We start from the raw sequence: 22,901 nt of genomic DNA, 5'->3' as shown, positions 1-22,901 counted from the left end.
AACCTGGAATGCAGCGAGAACCTCTCATAAGGCTGCATTCCCAGTGTTCAGAGTTTTGCCTTCTATTCTGAAAATAGTAATGGCATTTAGAAGGTTAGACTTGATCCATTTGTTTTGAATCTTGAAACATATGTTTGTTTTGCAAACTTGCAAGCACTAGTGGTAGGCGATAAATTCTGCTCCGCCGGTGAAGTTGGCAACATTTTGGCTAGTCTGCGTTAAACATGTAATGCTAAGTTCAGTCAAATTAAACCAACTGCCGCAAGATGGAGTTTTTTCTCAAGTGTTGCTCACAACAGTAAGTTGGCAAGCGCAAACAAGAATGGCATTCACTAGTGTGATTTCCTGGTGGTAGGAGGGTATCAGGTGAGATTTTCACAACGCGGACAGTCGCGACCGCTCATGGTGAGAAAGCTGCTGCTCAAGTAGAAAATCTACTTCAGTGGCATCACAGAAGCAGCACCCTCTGGCATGCCCCATGGAGCTTTTAGTGCTGATTTTGCAGCATGGAACATGCTTGTGCTGCTAAAAATCAGAGCGAGCAGCGTGACATGTCAATTTCCCCATTCGTGGAGCTCTGCAGAATCTCATGGAGTTTGTGTGTAGCTCCACAGAATTCCGCAGAGTGAAACTCCACAAGTTCAGCTCACCCCTAGCAAGCATCAGTTAGGGTGTGTCGCTTTTTTAGATGCACCGGTGACACAGCATGCCTGGCCATATTTCCAAGGCAATGTAAAGTCACCCTGCATTACTTTTCATGGCCTTTTAAATTTTAGACATTTCAGACATTACTCTGTGTGAAAGGGGTGCTCCATGGGTGTTGATGTGGGTGTTTACACGCAACATCCATGGAACTTGACACATACCCAGATTTACAAAGTGCTGTAAACCTGGGAATGTGTCAGAATCCTACGCTTCCCAGGAGAGATGTAGGAGAGGTGCAATGAGGAAAAATACTTTAATTTCTTCTTGTTGTTTGCTCTTTCTTTTTGTGCTGCATCTGCAGCACACTTAGATGGAGTAAATCACATTTAATGATTGGTAATATGCAAGAAGGTGTCTCTACCTGCAAATAAACAATCATCCTTGCAACACAGGCACCCTTGCACCATGGCGTAAGGGTGTTTGGGATGCCATGCGGCTGCTGTTTGTGTGCTGGCTCAGGGGAGAAGGACAGGAATGCACCGTATGTTGTAGATACAGTGCATTCCTGCCCTTTTATTTTGATGTTGTTATCAAAACAGGGGTTGACCCAATGCAGTCAAAGGACCTGGGTATTCAATAGTATAGAAAACAGTTGGTCCTTGACATAATTATAACATATAAAGTAATTATAACATTCGATTAAATTAAACTTCTTTAAGAAAAGACTGAATCTATGTCGTTAAATCAATAGGTAATACTAGCCCACATTTACAGGATATCTTACAGTAAGTGCCAACAAACCATCAGAGCTGAGAAAAATCCAATCAGGTCAATCTGTTTAATGTACAATATAACAAGATTTCGAAATTCAACATATCTTTATACATATATTTACATAAGTAATAAAACAAGAGATATTTCTATATTCAAAGAAGAACGTGCACAGAGAAAGAGTAAAGTGTGTGCTCTAGTGAATGATCAAGATGATCAGAAGAACATAGTGTGAATCATTTATATACAAGGAAAACGAGCCTGCCCTGGATTACGCTTGTAAAAAATGTACTTCTTTTTTACTCGCTCATAAACTATATACAATTCCGCAGTCCTTAGTTTGCACAGATGGCAATGGGATTTTTGGAAATGGGGCACGGGACAGGGGTCAATAGGTGCAGGCTCCCAAGAGGGAATGTCGTCGACGTTTCGACCCAAACATACAGCGGGTAGTTTATGTCCTCAACAACGGGTCTTCATCAGGACGTGATGATGGGGGAAGGGGTATACTTTCAAAGTGCACGTCGGTTAAAAACTAATCTCATATGGCACCCTTTTGTGGTGCATCAATATCGGTGCGACGTTTGGTCCGCACTCTAGATTAGGTAGTTCACAAATAATTACCACCACGTTGGTTCGGTGATATTCCCAAAAAGTCTTAACTCCACACAGTGCCCGTACCGCTATGTCCAGCACTGTTCGATAAATCCTTCCGCTCAGTGCGCCGCACGGCTTTCCGCTACACCTCGCGTTTTGGAAACAATGCACACAAGCGCATGAGGCAGGCTTTCTGCATTGCCATGCAAATATAGTAAATGAGGCCTCTCAAGCCCCCAATATATAAACTTTGCTCAATATTTGTTTGATTAATAAATCTGCCCCCTCACCTCCAGGTAAACATTTTCCCACAAATTTATCAGACAGGAGATAGCATACTAAATTTGGCTCCTCCCATATATGTACTTTGTTCAGTGTTTCCTGACCTGGATTTAGAATAGTAAACCTAAATATGATTTGTGTTGGGAAGGTGTATCTGTGAATTGAGGCAAAGTTGCTGAAGGAAAACCAGGATAGAGGTGACGCAACTGGAGGCACCAAAGAAGGGCATCCAGTAGCAGTTTAACTGAAGGGCATTCAAACGGAGTTGAAACTCAATGAAGGCCCTTGTTCAGTCTCTTTATAATGTGAATCAAAAGTAACCTTAAAGGAATCGGTTCAACTAGTAGGAAGTACACTTCTTCCAACTTAAACTGGAACTAAGAAAAGTAAGACATAATAGGATATTATTAGAAGAATTAATCAGTTACTGGATTCGAAAACCCAGTAGGAGAAAGAAAAGGAGCAAATTCTCCCTAATTCCAAAATGGAAGAATGCATCAAATGTATGGACATTGGTGAAATTTGCAGTAAGGCTTCTAGTATCCGGAATTTAGGGAAGGAAAGCATTCTGATAATAAGTTTATTTTAAGCATCTTTATATTATGAACGTTTAACGCGAGAATCCCCTGTTTTTGGCACTTATGAAAGAACTGTCCTCTGCTGCCCTCGAGAATCCCAGTACAAATTCATTCCTGTAGGAAGACCCTCTCCCCAGAACTGATTGAGGGTAAATGTGGTTACAAATGAGGATTCCACCTGAGATATTCCAGTACATAGGGAGCATACCGCTCATTGTGCGAGCAGAACGCTGCTTCTTGAGCAGCAGTCAGTTGACAGCAAGGGTAGGGAAACCAATAATGAACACCAGTGAAAGTAGGTTACATCCATTTGCAGGCTCAGCATCCAAAATGAATGCAACATCTCTTAAAGTAGTAAAGTGTTAAGAGGACAAAGATGTGGGAACCACACAAAGTCCAGATGACCTCATGACACCTGGCAGAGAGAGTTTGCAATAATCAGACCACAAGCAGACTACATTGTACACTCTCGCACAGTCTGGCACTTGCAAGGTTGGGAAAGACTAGTGCACAAGGTATCAAAGCCTGCTTTGACAGGTTCATTCTTAACAGCTTATGCTAGTAATACTCTGCTCATATTCTCTTTATTTAATGGCATTTCACTGATTGCCCTCTCAAAGTTTGGAGATAGCTATTCATTTCATAAGAGGACTACCAAAACTGGAAATGTATATCACTGAAGGCAGCTATGCAGGAAGTGCCTTGTTATCTAACCGGAAGCCCCACATCCAGAGTACCACTATAGTGGTAGTATTACAATTTGAATTGCCTACTCTTGTTTTCAGCAAAACCACCTTTCAAATAATCTTCAAGAATGATCTTAAGCTTCTTTTTTTTTTAACACCATTTCCAGACCTGAACCTTCTAATAACACTTTTATAAATATTCCTTAAAGCATTGCTTGTTTTTTAATCTCACATCACCGATTCACTTATTACTTGTTATCAAGTCTTTCTTACATGCATTTGCTCTCAAGCAGACATTTTCGGGCCTCTTAACACCTATCCCTCCTAATGCTTATGTATTTTCTCTTTATATTTTTATATTTTTGCATTTTACTTTATAATTTTAAGTATGACTTTCTATTTATGATTGGCTCGTATTTATAGGGTATTTATATTTTCACCTGTATCTTTTTTATCTTAATTCACCCAAACAGCTCTATTGTTTTCTCACAAATCTATAATGTGAGCCTCTTATAGGGACATAGTTAGTTCTTCTAACTCCACACAGTCTATGGACGAAAAAAGAATTATCTGTAACCTCTTCTGCAGTTGAATATTACATTGTGTAATTTTCTTAACTCATGTTTCACATGAGTTTTACTGCGAATTGTATTCTGAGTAGAGTAGACTTTCCCCCAGATGCATCAAGCATCCATTTTGCGATTCCTTATTAGCGAAAAATAAGGATTCGCTAATAAGGAATAGCAAAATGCTATGCATGAAGAAATAACTAAAGGAATAGCGATTTCTTAAAATCCCTTAATTGTGTCTCGCAAATTGCGAGTCGCAGTTAAGGAATACCTCCCCATTCATTCCTATGGTCCTAGAGGCCCGTAGAAATGAATGGAAAGACAATCTCAATTTGCGATTCTCAATTAGAGAATCACAAATTGAGATTGCAATTTCAAGGGTTCCAGGATGTCAAAAGGACACCCTGTTGCACCCCTGAAATCTGCATATGGGTACATCTTGCACACACATGCGCTAGGGCATCTTTGTGTGTAAAATGGAACTTTGAAAAATGCACTTTAGTGCATTTTTCAAAGTTTTTGCAAATTACCATGAAGTTCAACTTCACAGTAATTTGCTCCCCCTATTAGCGAAATCGCTATTTTTTAAACTTTAATGCATTGCATTTAAGGAACCTCAATTTGAGATTTCTTAAATGCGATAGCAATTTAAGTAATCGCAATTTTGCGATTTCTTAAATTGCGATTTTTGCATTTGGGATGATGCATCCCAAATGCAAAAATGGCGGTTGCAAAGGGGCAGATTCTGGGAATCTGCCCCTTTGCCAGCGGTTTTTAGCTTGATGCATCTGGGCCTCAGTCTCAATTGATGCTCAAATGTAGAGGCCCTAATCGGTAGAGCTACACTATATAGGAATCTAAATACATACATAACTAAATTAATACATTTAAATTAAATAATAGGTAAATAATAAATTGGTTAGGGGAGGCTGTCAGGTCCAGTGCAAGAGGTTTTGCTGCTACCTCCAAACAGCATTTCAAACGTATGCTCCTCTGGAAAATCTCCCATTAAAGTTTTACATCCAACCTGATCTCTTCCTCGTCTGAGCGCTAGTTAGTTTTATCCTAGGTGGTTGCTTAGAAAGAAATTTCGAAAAGGTCACCATCATATCAGATGCAAATCTTGGCTGAAAACTACCTTTCTGCCCCACAGTAAAAGTGGTGGATGGACAGCTAAAATAAGCACTAGAAACTGTGATCATCCCAGCAGAATATTGAACGGAGGGAGTGTAGTGAGTTACTCCTATCATCTCCAAGAAGATTGGGGTGCAAATCATGTGTCCACTAGAAAACTGAAAACGTTCTCTGAGGGCTGTTAGTAAGGGTGGATAGCAGATGACCCCTCCGGCCATCCACCCCGAAAATTTCCCTTGTTACCTGCATCCTATATTGCCAGCCCTGTGCTGTCCCCTTGTTATCTGCATCCTATATTGCCAGCCCTGCACTGTCCCCTTGTTAGCCGCATCCTATATTGCCAGCCCTACAGTGTCCCCTTGTTAGCTGCATCCTGTATTGCCAGCCCTACAGTGTTCCCTTGTTAGCTGCATCCTGTATTGCCAGCCATGTGCTGTCCCCTTGTTAGCTGCATCCTACATTGCCAGCCATCTTGTGTGTTTTGCTGTTCACCCTATATGGGAAGGGTATGCCCAGACGTGGGTCCCGTGCTCACTAAGCCACTGGAGTCAAGCTATCCTGGCTGAAGACGGCTGATAGCCAGAAACTGGTCCTAGGATGCTTGACTCCGATCCAGGGAAGACATGGCTTGGCAGTTCGGGCTGGACTGTTCCCATGAGGCACAGGGTCGACTGATTTGCATATGGCCATGTCTGAACTGGGGTGGGTTGGTGAGCAAAATAACGATGGATTTAACCCAGATCTGTTACTGGGGGTGAATGTTTTGCCATTGTGCAACATTCCGTCCATCATCTCGTGTGTTTTGCTATTCGCATCCTACATTGTCAGCCCTGCACTGTCCCCTTGTTAGCCGCATCCTATGTTGCCAGCCCTGCACTGTCCCTGTGTTAGCCGCATCCTATATTGTCAGTCCTACAGCGTCCCCTTGTTAGCTGCATCCTGTATTGCCAGCCCTGTGCTGTTCCCGTGTTAGCTGCATCCTATACTGCCAGCGCTGCACTGTCCCCTTGTTAGCTGCATCCTATATTGCCAGCCCTACAGTGTTCCCTTGTTAGCTGCATCCTGTATTGCCAGCTCTGTGCTGTCCCCTTGTTAGCCGCATCCTATATTGCCAGCCCTGCACTGTCCCCTTGTTAGCCACATCCTATATTGCCAGCCCTGCACTGTCCCCTTGTTAGCCGCATCCTATATTGCCAGCCCTGCACTGTCCCCTTGTTAGCCGCATCCTATATTGCCAGCCCTGCACCGCATCCTATATTGCCAGCCCTGCACTGTCCCCTTGTTAGCTGCATCCTATATTGCCAGCCCTGCACTGTCCCCTTGTTAGCCGCATGCTATATTGCCAGCCCTACACTGTCCCCTCGTTAGGCATACTGACTCCGTTTCATTCCATGCTTTTGGAGCTGATCTTATCACGCCTCTGCTACTGTTTGCTAACCTTACACACTCCCAAGAGAAAGTACACAGGTACAGCAGTCTTTAAGAGTGAATAGCATCCACATTCTGGGAAATGCAGAGCGTTTTAAAAGGTTTATGGGAGATCAGGGATGTGACTGATCACAGATCAATACGCTTCCAATCTGTAATCAGAGGTAATTAATAATTAGCCGACTTGCATGCTGAAGAAGCTACCATGTGCTGCACAGTTTAGATTAAAAGAAAGAAACAGAACAGCACGAAGGCATCCCTTTCATGCTACCAAATGCGTTCAGATATTGCAGTCTTTGGGACATTAGAGCGCGTCTAGTTTATTTCAAACATTTCAGGGCTGTATTTTCCAGGGATCTTATCCTCGCGAGATGAACGTGCATCGTCTTTGAACTCACACACAAAGCATTTCTAAGGACGACACTAGTACAAGAAAGGTAGGCATCTGCAAACCTTAATTCGGCAGAGATGCTTCGCTTGCATATGTGAGTTTTGCTGTCATCAAGGACAGGGACGTGTATTTCTTTCAATTATATTGACCATATTTGCACACTTGCTTATTAGTTAAGGTTTGTTCTGACAGCAGGCAAGTGATTAAAATGAACCAAAGCCTTATGCATTTTTCTTTATTTATCTTGAAGGTATAGATGCAGTTTTTTATTTCTACTTACCTGTGGCAGAACTCCTTATGCACAAAGGTAGCAGCAGCACACACTCCTGCCTAATCTAAAAATGAAAGTGATTTAAGAAATTATTCCTATGGTCATTAGGTGTGTTCCATTTCAAAAGAATATTCTGCTTTTTATACCTGCATGGCTTACTGCAGAAATGGTTGCTAAGTGGATTTGATACCATTAGGTGACTAACACAATTACTATTTTAGCTGGTGCATGTTTTTGTGCTATAATTATGAGTGGCAGATTTGCAAGCAGAGATATAACCCCCTGAAGATATGGTCCATTCGTTGTCTAAAAATGCCCTGGTGTCCCTGAGAGGAGATACCAGAGAGAAAATTGTACAAACTCCTGGATGTGGCGAACCTTTTGTAATATCAGTTTGAAAATGTGGAGCTTCCCAAGAGTTTCCACACGCCTTAACCCGTCCATACCTCCTCCCTATTTCATTGAGTGAACTATGTAACTAATCTCACACTCAGGAGTCTTCTCCTATGAGCTCCTACCACTGAGCTGCATCTGATAATAGATCTGAGCTCTATCTGCCAATCTTCGTAGATATTTCAAGCAGCAGAAGATATTTGATGTATATGGATGTTTTGAGCAACTCTGATTTAATTGTGTGTAGAGTATTGTTAATTATGAGAGAAGATGCTTGATGAACTGTCATGAAGAGGACAATCTGAGATTGACATGAGCCAATAAATGAAAGTTTATGGCACTATACAGATTGGCTTGTAAGTGTTCTTGAGAAAGCCATATCCTCTGCCCAGTGGACGCTCAATACAGAACTGCTTGATATGCGACACAAACAAGTAACGCATGGCATAAGGGCTCTAAGAGGAGTTCGAGGATTCAAGACTCTGCAAAAGCATGCTGCTTGTCCACTAGGAGTGACTAAAGTCAATTACCAAGAGGTATTAGGAGCTGTGACCTAAGTATATAAAAAATAGACCACTGAAAACCTATTTTAATGTGGCACAGTAGGTGGCCATTGAGTTCACAAGTTGTCATGTGTTACTAAAAAAATCCCATAGCAACTTTAGTTACAAAGACACTTTACCTTTAAACCGAAACCTAAACAAAATCCTCATAATTTCCAAGTTTTTATTAGGTATATAACAATAAAATTCTCAAGTACACTTTTCTTGGCATCACACATAAAATCATCTTGACATGTCACATCTCAGCAACAATGGCATTAATTATTGTCTAACAACAAACATTATTAAAAGACACAACTTTCTACCGAGTAAGTCCAACCAGCAAGAGTGATGTTCGTATTAGTCACTTGATGGTGGGCCTATATTGATTTCTAGTGCCACTTCATAGGTAATGTTCCTGTCAGTATTTAAAGTACAGACTTCACAAGACCATCAAAACCCATATGCATTTCCATTAAGCTTTGCCATGCGCCCTTCTACCATACCTTCTAAGAGGGGAAACATCCATTACAAGTCATGAATTACATTGCAATGCTTTTACTATGCACCCATTACCACAAATGTGCCATTACAACGCATGCTATTACAGAGCATGCCATTACAACGCATTTGCCATTGCACTGCATGGTATTTCATCGAGAATTAAGATACATGTTTAGGTAAGTACTAATAAATAATGTAAATATATATTTTATATTTATATTTTAATGCCCGAGTATTACTACTTTTTAAATGTATTATTATTTTTAAGTAATTTAATATTAATTCAAAATGATACTTGTGAGGGTGTGACACCCTTTCTCGTGCACGGGAAAATAGGGGTTTTGGATGGGGAGTGTATTAATTCCAGGGTATTAATTTGAATACCCGGGAATTCATATATATACCCATTACAATTATTTTAGGTACTTTAATATTAATGAAAAATAATACTTGTGCAGGTGTGCCACCCTTTCTTGGGAACGGGATGAAAGGTAAATAGGGGCTTGGGCAGGGAGTGTATTAATACTTGGGGATCCATTTCAATACATGGTATTAATATATACTGTCTCAAATATTATAAGTAATGTAATAATAATTACAAATAATACTAGTGAGTGTGTGACACCCTCTCTCTAGCATGGGATACAAGCGAAATAGGGGTTTTGGGTGGGGGAGCGTATTAATACACTGGTATTAATTTTAATAATTGTTTTGTCATTTAATTTTACATTATTAATAGTTTAAACATATTTTTACAAATTAAATAAAACAAATATGAGAATTTAACATTTACAATGTGGCATTTTAAGATATAGAAACAGATTTTTGGGGAAGAGGTGACTAGTTTTTAAAAAACATTATTTAAACAAGAATTGTTGAAATCTAATAAATTAATCTAACTTTAAAACATGGGTAAAAATTCTTATATGAACACTCCTAATATTTAAAAAAAATCTATAAACAATATAATAATAAAAATATATTTCTTCATAATGTTGAAATAAAGTAAATAAATAGGACACATAAAGGTATTTATTACAAAAAATCTTTAAGAAAATATATCACTTGGAAATAAAAAAATTTATTACATAGATATAAACATGTAAAATTATATATTATTTAAAAAAAATTATAAGTTTATCAAAGGAGTACATTGACATTCTTTTAAACATATTTTTTAAATGTTTCCCACGTTTTTCTATTGGCGTGAGTGGGTGAAGTTGTTCTTTTTAATTTTACAGTTGACATTGGCGGTTGAGCATTTGTTTCTACAGTTGGTTAAGCGTTGTGGTCAAGATCGGAAGCAGGAAAGCGCTGCGGTCAGATAAGACAAGTTTTATTTATTTAATAGAGACCATGGGTGGCATATTTTATTGTAAGGAGAGAGGAAGGAGGTAGTTAGATGGATGATACTATTTGGAAGTATGTTTTTATGCTTTTAGGTTTAAAGTATTTTATTCAGCATGACACACCAGAGCAAATACACAATGCAACCCGTGGAGGCTGAAAGTATCAAGATCCTGGCAAAGAGCTATGAGATGTAGGTCACATGTGTTAATCGAACACGGCAGTAGAAAGAATGCATTGTCCCAGTATGACACGACATTATATTGCAAACACCCCCCAAACCCCCACTTCCAACTCCCCTAACCCAGCCCCCCCCTCCACCCTCCCCACCCGTCATCCAGTGCACAAGCTCCATCCAAAGCATACCTTATGCCGCCTCTCACGGGGAAAGGGGATCTCTCGCCTGGTCACTGGTCAAGCGGTGCAGGGCTCGTGAGCCTCATGAGGCGGAGGTATTTGAGACAGGTAAGTTCCCTAAACTCAGTGAGCAATAAGGAGTGAAATGGTTGCCAAAGTTTGTTAAATTGAGCTATGTCCCCGGCCACCACGAGGGACAATTTTTCCATACCCAGCACATGCCACAGCCTATGGACCCAGCCCGTGATGGTGGGTGTTGTGGTGGTGCGCCAGTGTATCAAAATGTTCTGTACCGCTGAACCTAGGGCGATGGCTATTTGCCTACCTCTACGGGATCTGAGGGGGTACACCAGCCCATTCGGGAGTCCCAGCAGGGTGTATGCAGGGAAGCGCGGGAGATCAATACCAAAATGAGAGTCTATTTCGTCCAACACCTCCTTCCAATAGGCGGCCAGGAGAGGGCAGTCCCATAGCATGTGCGTGAGTGTACCCCTGTGCCCGCACCCTCGCCAACACGTGTCTTCCTTACTACGGTCAAACTCGTGAATCCGCTCAGGTGTGTAGTACCAGTAGGTGGAGACCTTGGTTAGCGTGTCGGTGAGGCCCATGTGATATGCCGAGTGGCGCGCTCTATAGGAAATGTGTTCCCACTCCTTGGGGCTTAACGTTCTCCCTAGCTCTCGCTCCCAGCGTTCTCTCCCCGGGTTGTAGAAGTGCGTTGGAGGATGTTGTAAAAACTTATAGAGATCCGAGATCAGTTTCGAGTCCGATGTACGTGACAGCACCCATCTCTCGTACAATGAATGGTGCCTATCTGCCGTCTCTTTCACCTGAGGTTGAAGAGCCCAGTGGCGGGCTTGCATATAGCAATGTCGATCAGTCTCAGGGATAGAAAATTCCTGACGGAACTGCGAAAACGGGACAACTCCTTCAGGGCCGTACATATGACACAGAGCTCTGCACCCCGCCTGCCGCCAGTGTGTGAATGCCCCTCTTTCCATTCCTAGGGCAAAGTCTGGATTGTCCACTAACGGCGTGAGCGGCGACGGGAACGTGGTAAGGTCATACATGATGCAAGTAGCATCCCAGACCCTCAGAGGCACCCTGGGGACAAAAGAAGCATACAGGTTCTTAGGTCGGTGAGGCCGGCGTAAGAACGGGACTTCCTGCAGTGGCCTACCTGCCACCGCCTGATCCTGGAAGAGCCAATGTTTATCAGACTCCCATCTGCACCATGCCACGAAGTACCGCAGTTGTGCGGCCTGAAAATATTTACGAAAGTCAGGAATTCCCAGCCCCCCTGCCTCAGGAGCCAGAAGTGAGAGAGCCCTGCGCATTCTGGGTTTTTTCCCTTGCCAAATGAAACGCTCCACCTCCGACTGCAGTTGTGGTATCCAGCCGGCCGGCGGTTGAAGCGGCAGAGCCCTGAATAAATAAAGAACCTGCAGTAAAACCGTCATTTTAATGGCTGCAATCCTGCCCATCCAAGAAAGGATGCCACGATTCCATCTACTCAATTCCTCCCTAATCTTTGTCCCTAGAGCAGAGTAGTTAGCCGAAACAATAGCAGGCAACGTGGGGGCTATCAAAATCCCCAGGTAGCGTATCGCCTCCGACGACCAGAGCATGGGGAATCTATTCTGCAGGTAGGTCCTAGTGGCCGGCTCCAGGGAGACATCCAAAGCCACCGACTTCCCCATGTTCATCTTAAAGCCCGCGACTGCCCCAAACGAGGCCTGCTCCTCTATGCAGGCCGGCAAGGCTGTCCGGGGCATGGCCAATGAGAAGATGACATCGTCAGCATAAAGGCTGATAGTGTGCGTGAATCCTCCCATCCTTATCCCCGCCACCGCCGGATTGTCACGGACTCGCTGAGCAAACGGCTCCATGTATAAAGCGAAGAGCAGGGGCGAGAGTGGGCATCCCTGCCTAGTGCCCCTTTCGATGGTAAAGGCCGCAGAAGTGTACCCATTCACGCGGACCACAGCCGTCGGTCCCCTGTAGCAGTTGAGGATCATGGAGCAGAACTTTTCCCCTATGCCCGCCTTCATCAGGACCCGTTCCAGGTAGGGCCAATGCACTCGGTCGAATGCCTTCTCCTCGTCCACTGCCAGCAACATCCCTTCTCCCGGAATCCGGGAGGCCTTCTCCAGCAGGTGGACCACCCGTTTTGTATTGTCGACCGTCTGCCTCCCCGGAACAAAGCCCGCCTGATCAGGGTCGATAAGACCGGGCAGGTGAGGTGCGAGTCGACTGGCCAGAATCGCCGTGTAGAGTTTTAAGTCCACGTTCAAAAGGGATATCGGTCTGTAGGAGCCGCAGTGCTTCGGGTCTTTCCCCGGCTTAGGGATGACTGTAACGGAAGCTCACAGGAGGTCAGGCGGGATGGCCCCGGGTTCCGCAAAGGAGTTAAAAAGGCGAGTAAGGATAGGGGCTAGCGACGTGCAAAACGTTTTATAAAAGAGCGCGGTGTAACCATCCGGGCCTGGGGCCTTGCCGTGTTGAAGTCGAGCAATGGCCAACACCACCTCCTCTATCCTAATATCCCGATTCAGGTGTTCCACTTGCAGAGGATCCAGGGAGGGCAAGGCGACCGAATCCAGATAGGAGGCCATGGCCGCTTCGTCCGGCGGTTCGCCGGTATAAAGCGTCTCGTAAAACCCGCGGAACACGGCTGAGATACCAGCGTCGTCCGTTTCCACTGCCCCTGCCGGGTCAATATTCTCCCTCACTAGCTGGCTCTGACGTGCAACTCAGGGCCGATTGGCCAACAGCCTTCCACAACGGTCTCCCCCTGTATAAAAGACGTGGCGCAGCCGGAGTGCAGCGTACTCTGCTCGATCCAGGTCCAGGGCTGCCAGAAGTTTTCTCGCTTCCTTAAGCTGGCACCAGATTCTAGGTGCCCCCGTCCTGCGGTGTATCAGTTCTAGCTCCTGAACTCTGTAAGTAAGTTCTTCCCTCTTAGCCGTCGTTCTTTGTTGTCGGCCGCTGAGATCGCTAAGAATTCTCCCCGAAGGACTGCTTTCAGGGCCGCCCACTGTGTGGCCCGGGTGGTGTCAGCGTTATCATTATGGGCCAAATAGTCCCGGAGCGCAACCTCAATACGGTCCACCACAACCTTCCTATGTAACAGGGTATACCGGAGGCGCCATGTCTTCGGAGGTTGGGCTGAGGGGGGTAGACACAGTGTGGCCTCCACTGGAGCGTGGTCCGATAAAGATAACACACCCATGTCCGCCCCTGAGACCAGCGCCTGCACTGAAGACGTAACCAAAAGATGGTCCAGCCTTGCATACGTCTTATGCGCGTGGGAGTAATATGAGTAATCTCTATCCGTGGGGTGCATATGCCGCCAAAGATCCAGAAGGTCTACTTCCGCTAGCCGCGCTTTACAGCAGCCTGAGAATTTCCGACCTGTGGAGAGCGCTGCGCTGATCTGTCCACCGTAGAGTCAAAGACCATATTAAAATCACCACCGAGAATAATATGTCTGTCCGGCGAGGCAGTGATATCCTCCACCGCTGACTGCAGGAAGCGTTCCTGCTGGTCATTGGGGCTATAGAGTGACCCGATAAAGAATGTGAGTCCCCCTATCCTGAATCTGTGTGCTAGCAAACGGCCCTTCTGTTCGGCAAACTTCTGGAGATGCTCCCCTTGAAAGCGTCTAGCTACCAGAATTGCCACCCCCGCAGTCTTGGTAGTGCAAGAGGAGAAGAATTGGACAGGGAACTTATGTGAGCGTAGCCTAAGCGTGTCCTGTGGCAGCAAGTGTGTCTCATGGAGGAGGCATATGTCAGCATGAGCATTCTCCAGGAGGGAAAGGACTGCCCTCCTCTTGACGGGATTATTCAGACCCCGAACATTTAGGGTCACAACCTTAAAAGTGTAAGGGGGCATAATGGATTATGTGTATGAAAGCGCAGTTATCCTGTCCTAAGGCCGCAGAAGTCGTGGGCACCCACCCCGGAGCCATAAGCAAAACAGCAAAGAAAAAATGGTATGCGGGCATGCAACATCCTCCGCCAGGCACCCCGCAATGTGCGGCCGACTCCAGTGCATCCGTTAGCTGCGCAGCGCAGTGATCAGTCGTCACCCTTCTCCCCGTAAGCGCGCCATGCCCCCATTCAGCCAAGACACAGCAAGCGAAGGCTGTGAGCGCAGCAATTATCTGCGTGGTGCACTGGACAACCCCTTTTCCCTCACCCAACTCCCGGATCCCTCCCTGAAACTCCCACTCCCCAACTGAGCCCCCCCTGCAACCTCCACCCAGCACCCCGCCTCCCCCAAACTGTTCCAGAGGAACCAATGTCCCAGTCCGGTCCATAAAGGACAAGTCTGTGGAAAGTCACAGAAGTGGACGTCCAGCCACTACGCAACCACTCGCTCCCCCCTCCCCCTCAAGGCCCCCAAACCTGCGACATCCAGAAAGCGATGTTGATCTCCCCCCGGAGGTCTTCTTAGGCAGTCAGCGCAACTTCACCGGTTGCCGTATCCCTGGCCACTCCTCTCACTGCGCTGTCCATTTCCGCCCGGATAGTAGGTGAATCCAGTCTTGCCGAGGAGGTAGAATGCCGGCGCCCAGGGACCGATTGCCAGCCATCCCTGGTGACACGTCGACATCGTGGGGTGGGCGCGTCCTCGTCAGTTGCGGTGATGCCCAGCACCCCGCAGATGTCCTGAAGGGAGCGCAACCGATGCAGTGTGCCATTCCATCGGAAGATGAGGTGAAACGGGTGGCCCCATGAATACTGAGTGTCATGTTCCCTCAGGAAATCAGTTGCTATCTTAAAGGATTTGCGTTTCTGCAACGTGATCACTGAAAGATCTTGGAAGAGGGCCACCCGGTGACCCCTAAACTCCAGGGAAGGCCGCGCCCCGGCCTCCCGGAGGATCCTCTCCTTCAAGGGATAATCCGGCAGGAAAGCCAAGAGGTCGGGGGGGGCTGAAGAACGTCGCCGCTGGCCCACTCTATGTGCCCTGTCGATCCTGATCAGAAAATCGGTTGGCTCACCCAATATCTCCTTGAACAGGTCACGCAAGTAGCCCACGGTGTCCTCCCCTTCTTCTCTGAGAGGCACACCCCGGACCCGGATGTTGTTCCTCCGGGACCAATTCTCAAGGTCCTCCGCATGCGATTGAAGATCGATTTGCTGGTCCCGGAGCCGTATCACATCCTGCTGGAGTTGCGTGATCTCTTCATCTCTGGCCTGTCTGGCTTCTTCCACGGAGTTCACTCTTTCACCCAGGCTATCGACTTCCCTCCGGACTTCTCGAACCTCCCCCGCCACCTCCTGCTTCAATGTTTGAAAGTCCTCTCGCAAGGAGCTGAAGAGTGACTCAAGAAAGGACCTGGTGACTGGCGGCTCTCCTCCACTCGCCCCCTGGGAGCTGCTCGATTATCCTGGGGAATGCTGTCCCCAGTCCTGCCTTGCAGCGCCCCTGTTCAGCATGTCCGGTGGGGTGTGCTCGCCCTTCCTATTACCTTTGTTGCCGGCCATTCCGTGCGGTATACTGGACTCCCTGGTCACCTGACGGAACCCTGAATGGTCGTAGCCCTTCGCCGCTCCCCCGGGCCACCAGTCCAGTGGTCGGCACGTCTTTCTCAGGTCCTCTATGCTCCTACGCCGTCCTCCGTTGACCGCACTCTCAAAAATCCGGCTATCTCCTAAGTTAACTGTGCCACTTGCCAGGCTTGCACCGGTCCTTGCTGTCCGACTTGCAGGTAGTGAAGGCGTTGCGCATCCCAAGACCCGGCACGCCACCCGGTAACCACCTTGTGCCACCTCCCAATCCACCAACGGCGTCTCAGGCTGCGCTGCCGCTAATCACAGCCCCTCAGTCCACGCGAGGGCAGGGCGTCTTCGGTGGTCAGGACCGGACAGCACCCCAGGAATCGCAGCCCGCAGCCGCAGCTTCGCGTCGGTTTCCACGCCTAGGTCCCCAGCCGATCAACTGGGCCTCACACTCCGCTGCCTGGTCCACGTACTATAAGGGGGGGTAGAGCCGCACTCCCTTGTCAGGCCCTCCAGCAGCCCCCGGTGATCGAGAGCCACTCCAAACCTCTCCGGCCTACCGAGTCCCCTCTCTGCAGGGCACTCGGCCCCAACAGTTCCAGCCTCAAGGGGAGGGCCACCTCCGGAGTGGGCCCCGGGACTTGCTAGGACACCAGGCTAGGCCCGAGCATTCCACTGCAGCCTCCAGTACAGTCACACAGGGGGCCTGGTGCGGTCTCTGCTATGCACGCAACTCACTGCCGTCCCCCCACCAAGTCCAGGGGGATATTCGCCAGGCAGGCTGCTCTAGAGAGGGGCCCCCACCCTGTCAGATGACGTGGGGCGTCGGCGCTGCAGGCAGGATCAAGTTCAGTAGGGGGGAGCAGAATGCGGCCACCCGTGTGGAGACAGGGGGCTCGCCCGCTTCAGGTCCTCGGGGGGCAAGGCCGGAGGCGCAGGCCAAAGCCGCAGCGTTGCGTAATTCCACTCCCCCAGCAGTGGCACAGCATGCGGGTGACATTGGGAGGCCTTCCCCCCCCCCACCGGGGTCACTCCCGCTCACCAGGAGTCACATTGGCTCTTCCCCCGTACCTCCGGTGGATCAAAGCAGATCGAGGGCTCCTCCTAGCGCCGTCCAGGTCTGGTGCACGGGCCGCGACCTGGGTCCAGGTCAGCACTCAGTCCCGGGCCTGCACCCTGTGCTTCCCCGCCTCTGCGCGGCCAAAGTTCAGTTGGCCGGGTTTCCAGGGATCCTCGCAGGACTGGGAGTGTGCCGCTCTCCTCACCAGGCAGACCCTGCAGCCGCGGGGCACTCTCCAGGCCCAGATCCCGCTGCAGGGCAAACTCGGCTCCGCCTCTGGCTTGCGGCTAAGGCCGCCTCTGCACTCGAGCTCACTCCCGGGGCCCTCCGATCACCGCACTAGGCTTCCGCGTCTCTCGGGACCGACACCCGGGGGTCCCCCCACCTTCCGCTGCCAAGTGGTAGCAACGTGGGGGGAGATCAGCGAAATGTCGACGGCTTAGGGGCCCAGGCTCGGAGGAGATCGCAGTGAATGCGACCACTCACTCCGCCATCTTGGACATGCCCCCTGTTTTTATGCTTTTAACCACAATTTCATTCCTATACAGATAGCAGTTGTAGGCCCACATCAGTTTTATTGCTTTTTTTACACTCCTGGTTTAAAAAAAAGAAAGTATGTATATAGAATTATTCATATTTCTTTGAAACCAATTTGCAAATGAAGGAATATGTTTTATTACTTTTTGATGCATCGCGTTTTAAAAAAAATAGTGTATTCATGGATGTTCGAGAATGTGGAATGTTGGGAAACACAGATGGCAAGCACAGGATGTTTTGAACAATTTAGAATTTTTCTGTTAATAGATTTTCAATTAATGCAGTATTTTCTCATTTTTTTAAGTGTGAATTTTTGACTTTTGTCACACCTTGGACAGGTTTAAGGTTTAAGGTTTAAGGTTTGTTTATTGTACAGTTAATAAAAACTCACAATTATAAAATGTACAAATTTTAAAAAGTCAGTATCTTCATTAAAACAAGTAAGGTGCAGTAGTTCAAGTGTAAAAAGTCTCAGCTTTAGTTGCATAAGAATCTGTGGAGTTTTCGTGGCCTTGATGCTTCCACATTCGATGACCATGATAGCCAGGGGTGTTTGTTTTGTTATTGTTTGACTTCTGCTAGAGAAGACCCTCTGTTTTTTTTGTTTAGTCTTGTGGCCACTATATCAAAGTATTTTGTTGTTCTGCAGTTTAGCTGAGTTTCATCAGGGTTAAAACAGAGCATCACGGCCTGCCTGCAGCTCGTTATGCCCTTCTGGTTCCATAAAGCCCGAAGCAGGGAGCGCCTTATGTCCTGGAGGTTTGTGCAAATGCAGATAATGTGTATAAGGTCCTCTTTCGCAGAAAGACAGAGGCGGCATTGATTTGCGGGATTTTCCCTTGTCCATGGTGCCAGGTGCGGAGCTATAGGAATTCTGCCCATGCGCATGTTAAGAAACTTATTTTTTGTCTTCTGTGTGAGGCCCTTCGTTAAGTAGTCTTGTGGTTTTAGAGCGCTGTAACAATTCAGCACGACCCAGCCGTGCGCTCTCTTCGCTAGGGTGGCTTTATCCTCAATTGATGAAACCATCTTAGTGACTTTTGACACCACTTTTTTAAAGGTACGAGGGTCAGTTGCCGACTCCCATAGGTCTGCAAGTCCTAAGACCTTCAGTGATTCCATTAAGTAGGTCCTTGCAGGTGAGTTGTCTCTAATGGATAGTTCCATCCATAGATGGGCATTTAAGGATCCGTGGTCCGCATCTCGGACAGAAAATCTGTGGAAAGAAGATTGCAATAATGGATTTCTTGTTGCGTTTTAAGAAATCTATTTTTCTTTTTTGGAATTTTTTGAGGGAGGGGTGTTTTTTTAGTTTACACTGTTTATTTTGCAGAAGTTGGTTTGCTGTAAAATATGGCTAGGCCAATCTGCATCACTTTTGATAGTTATGCACATGCTTTGCATTGGATAGTGGATTACGGATTTGAAACTTTGGATATTTGGTGAGCTGCAGACTTTTGCTGAACTTTGGAATTTTACAGTAGAACTAGAGTTGAAGAAGGAAGACAACTGAAGGTACGAACCCCGTTTTTAATGGTTTTGGAAAACTGTCTTGAAAAATTTCAATTGTATTTAATCAAAAAAATGCAATACATGCAAGTATGATAGAATAGGCGTCACTGATAGTTAGAAAGGTAGGATGTGTGCAATATTGTCTAGGTAGTATGAAGCCACCATCAACGAAAATTGGGGAATTCGTCCCAATAGTCTCTTCGACATTTCTTTTGTTTTTTTGGGACATTTGTGGGTTCAGACTACCAGTCAATGATTGCGCTATTCTCGTTTCATGGAAACTGTGCTCCTTCTTCAAAATTTCCCAAAAATGATAAAGGTTTAGGTGGGTTTTTCCGACTGATTTATTGAAGGAGTTGTGCCATTACTCCCTGGCATTTTTGGCCTTTGCTCCTGCCTCTAAGCAGGCCGTGTAACATTTCCATCACTTTACAGCAAACATTGGATTCCTCCTGCGACCCAACCTGCTTTGATGGCCAATCAATGTGTCCTCAAAGTAATTTAGCAGGGTGCCTAATTTGTCTGTATTTGTGGTAAAGAAGTCATATTCGGTAATTGATGTGTTATTCATTGACAATAAAAAATTAATTATCACTTTTCTAGGACTTTTATATTGTATTTTAGATTTTAGCACCGCTAAAAATTCAGTCTAAGTTGAGGCTTGCTTTTCTTGGAGTAAACTGTACACTAATGGAACTACAGTGCATTAAGGTGTGAATAGTGTATATTTGGGTGAATGGTTGGTGTGTGGATTTAAACGTCCCATCCATCATCCAAATATCACTAGCCTCCAATTTTACAAGGTTTTGGGGTGTGCTGAAGATCAGTAATATTTTTTTGGGTTTCAGTTGTCATGCAAAAGAAAGATTTCATTAGTAACAGTGACAGTTAGTTATGGGGCAATGTTAATATCAGAGTATATTTGGGGTGTTACACGTTGTGGGTTTCTTGCCTGTTTTTTCGCTATAAAATTCTGCTTAATTTGAGATTGTGGGTATACAACTAGCTACATTCGTGGGAATGTGTTGGGATACCTTCCTCAAAACTGCACCACAGGGTTCATTGGAGGGGGATGCAAGTTCTTCCTTTTGATTTATGTTTTCTCTATCCTCATTCTCCATTGCAGAGGTAGAGTGGTTATGCTTTGTGCTCCTTTCAATAGTCTCCTCAAAAGTAATCGCCTTGCCTGTGCAAGGGATGACTATTATTGCACACACCTCCAATGACTCCTTGGCTCAGTAAATCTCTCCTTACAATAAAGGTAGCCACCATGTTTCAGGAGTCGGTTTTCTCTTTGGGATTTCACATAAGTAGCTTGTCTTGCTGATGCCATTTGTGAAATGTCTTTAAATGAAAGGTTAAAAAAAGACTCTTTGAGTTTTATGTTTTTCTTTGAACATTTAATCTGGGATGAAAATGTGTTAAACATGTTTGACTAGTGACATTTCAGAATTGTTTTTCAATGTATTGCTGTTAATATATCATTTTGCAATTCAATATTGTTTAGAGTTTTGAACCTGAAAAAAAATGGTAAAGAGTTATTCAGCTCTCAATTGAGTTTTTGAAGAACATGTTCTTTGTTATATTGTTTGTTTTGGATTTTGCGATGTGATTTTCTAATATGGTTTGTAGTTGGTTCCTGTAATAAGAAAAAGAGGCATTTCATTCAGTTAAAGTTGTTTGCCTCCCCTCACTAAGGTTCCTTTGTTTGCTTGGGTGTCTTTTTGCTGTTCTGGAATTGTTTCCTTGGCTGTTTGTGTGGAATAAAATATTTTCTCCCTTCTGGGTGATGTTGGGAAGGTCTAAAAGAGAAAGTGGATTTTCTAATGATTGACATTTGCCTAGCTGTTGGCTTTGTAAAAAAAAGTTTTGGTTAGTTTTTGTTGCAAGATTAGGTATTTATGGTTACTTTACCTGTGAAGGGTTTCTCTTTGTTGAACTGCTGGAGATGGTGTTTGCAGTTCAGATGATTTTCAGTTTATTTCAGCTGTGCACAAAAAAATGACTGTATATTTCATTTTTTAATACTTTAGATTTCTTTAACAAAAACCTTATGAACACCTTCCCTGAGGCAAGCAACTGTTTGAGCCAGAATAGTAAATTTAGCAACAACCACTGACCAGCATCTTCCCTGAGGCAAGTACATAGGGGAATTAGAATAGTAAATTTCCTCTCCTGCACTAACCAGCACCGTCCCTGAGGCAAGCATCCTGTGGAGTTATAATAGTAATTTTTCCCCCACCAGTGACCAGTACCTTCCCTTGGACAAGCCCCACGTGGAGTTAGAAGTTATTTTGCCTCCCACCTGAGGAAATATAAATTTTATGGTCAAGTTGTGTTCCCTAGCGCGTACCCCACCGTCTCCATGTACCAGCTTAAAGTGCTTCTTGTAACTTCCCTCCTATGCCAGCTATGAAGACGCAAATACATTTGCGTCCAACGTTAACATGTCCTCTTTCAGACCCACCCTGAATGGGTTAAATAGTCCGTTCCTAAGTATGCTATGCCAACGTCTTTTTGTAGTGTACCTTACACGTTTTTCAGCTCTGGCAAAGTAGGCCCTGAATTTCTGCCATCGAGCCATTTTTCTGGCTTCTGACTCTGGAAGCCTCAGCCCAGGCTGCCTCTGTACCCGTGAACTCTGACTTACTTCCAGCGCGGCCCACCGCGCTCAGCTCAGCCTGCTGCCTGCCAAGACTGACTATAACCTTCGAGTTATCTGTTCCGCTCCTCGAAAATACATTCCTGCCTACTAGCTTCAGTAAACATCCCCCTCAGCTACAGAGCCAAAGGGCCGACCTGTCTCCATGCAAGTAATTCATAGCCTCTGTTACCATGCTCCCATGAAAGGCCCATGCCCCCACGCTTCTCATGCAGACACCCAAGCGCATATACACGCACTCACAGTCAGTATAGAATAGCTTCTGCCCCAGAGACCTTTTCCGTTCAGATAATATGGTTCCCAAACATCAGATATCAGATATGATAGAAGTACAAGTTGATCTGACATGCCAGACTTCTGTCTCCTTCCGTCAGTGTAAATGTCAAGCCCCCTGCACCCTTCAGTTTCACGTCAATCACACGTCATGCAGCTGCGTGCGCATCCAAGCTTCCGATTTCTGCTGACATTGCAACATTTCTGTTAGTGCCACCCCTTTTGTGACACCTACCTGTGACGTTTCTAGCACACACCTCCAGTTCACGCCTAGTCCACGCCTTCTGATTACGTATTAGTAACACGTGGATACTGTTATCTTGTCTTCTCTCAGCTGTTACGCCTATTGCATTGCTTTCTATGACGTAAATTAAGTATATAAGCTATGTACTGTCAATAAAATGGAGCGCTCTATCCCTTCTTCCACCCCTGTGGTGGGAAGAACATGATATCCTGGTCTTGACCATTCCTTTTTGAGGAATAAAACCCCTAAGAAACTCTAACACCACGGACTCTGGTTTTTTCTTTCCGATTTGAGTTATTATTGATTAAGTACTTACCTGCATAGAAATTAAGACGGTAAATTATATATTTACATCATTTTGGCGCCCGAACAGGGACCCCTCCCCCACCTCATGCGCCGGTTGGTGCGTTGCAAGCTCTGTCCCCTGCCATCAGTTAGACGGAAACTACGCGTACCGGCCGGATTTCCTGCATCTCCCTCTGGCCCACGGAGGTGACGAAGACTGCGATCAGTACCCAGACGAGGCGGTGAGGAGTGCGGAGGATCCCGACCAGAGCCTAGCCGAAAGAAGCAAGGTCCGAGGTGTCAAGAGGCCCACCAGTTTT

This window comes from Lissotriton vulgaris, chromosome 4_1 (genome assembly GCF_964263255.1).
Source record: "Lissotriton vulgaris chromosome 4_1, aLisVul1.2, whole genome shotgun sequence".
Taxonomy (NCBI): domain Eukaryota; kingdom Metazoa; phylum Chordata; class Amphibia; order Caudata; family Salamandridae; genus Lissotriton; species Lissotriton vulgaris.
This window is presented reverse-complemented; position numbering follows the sequence as displayed.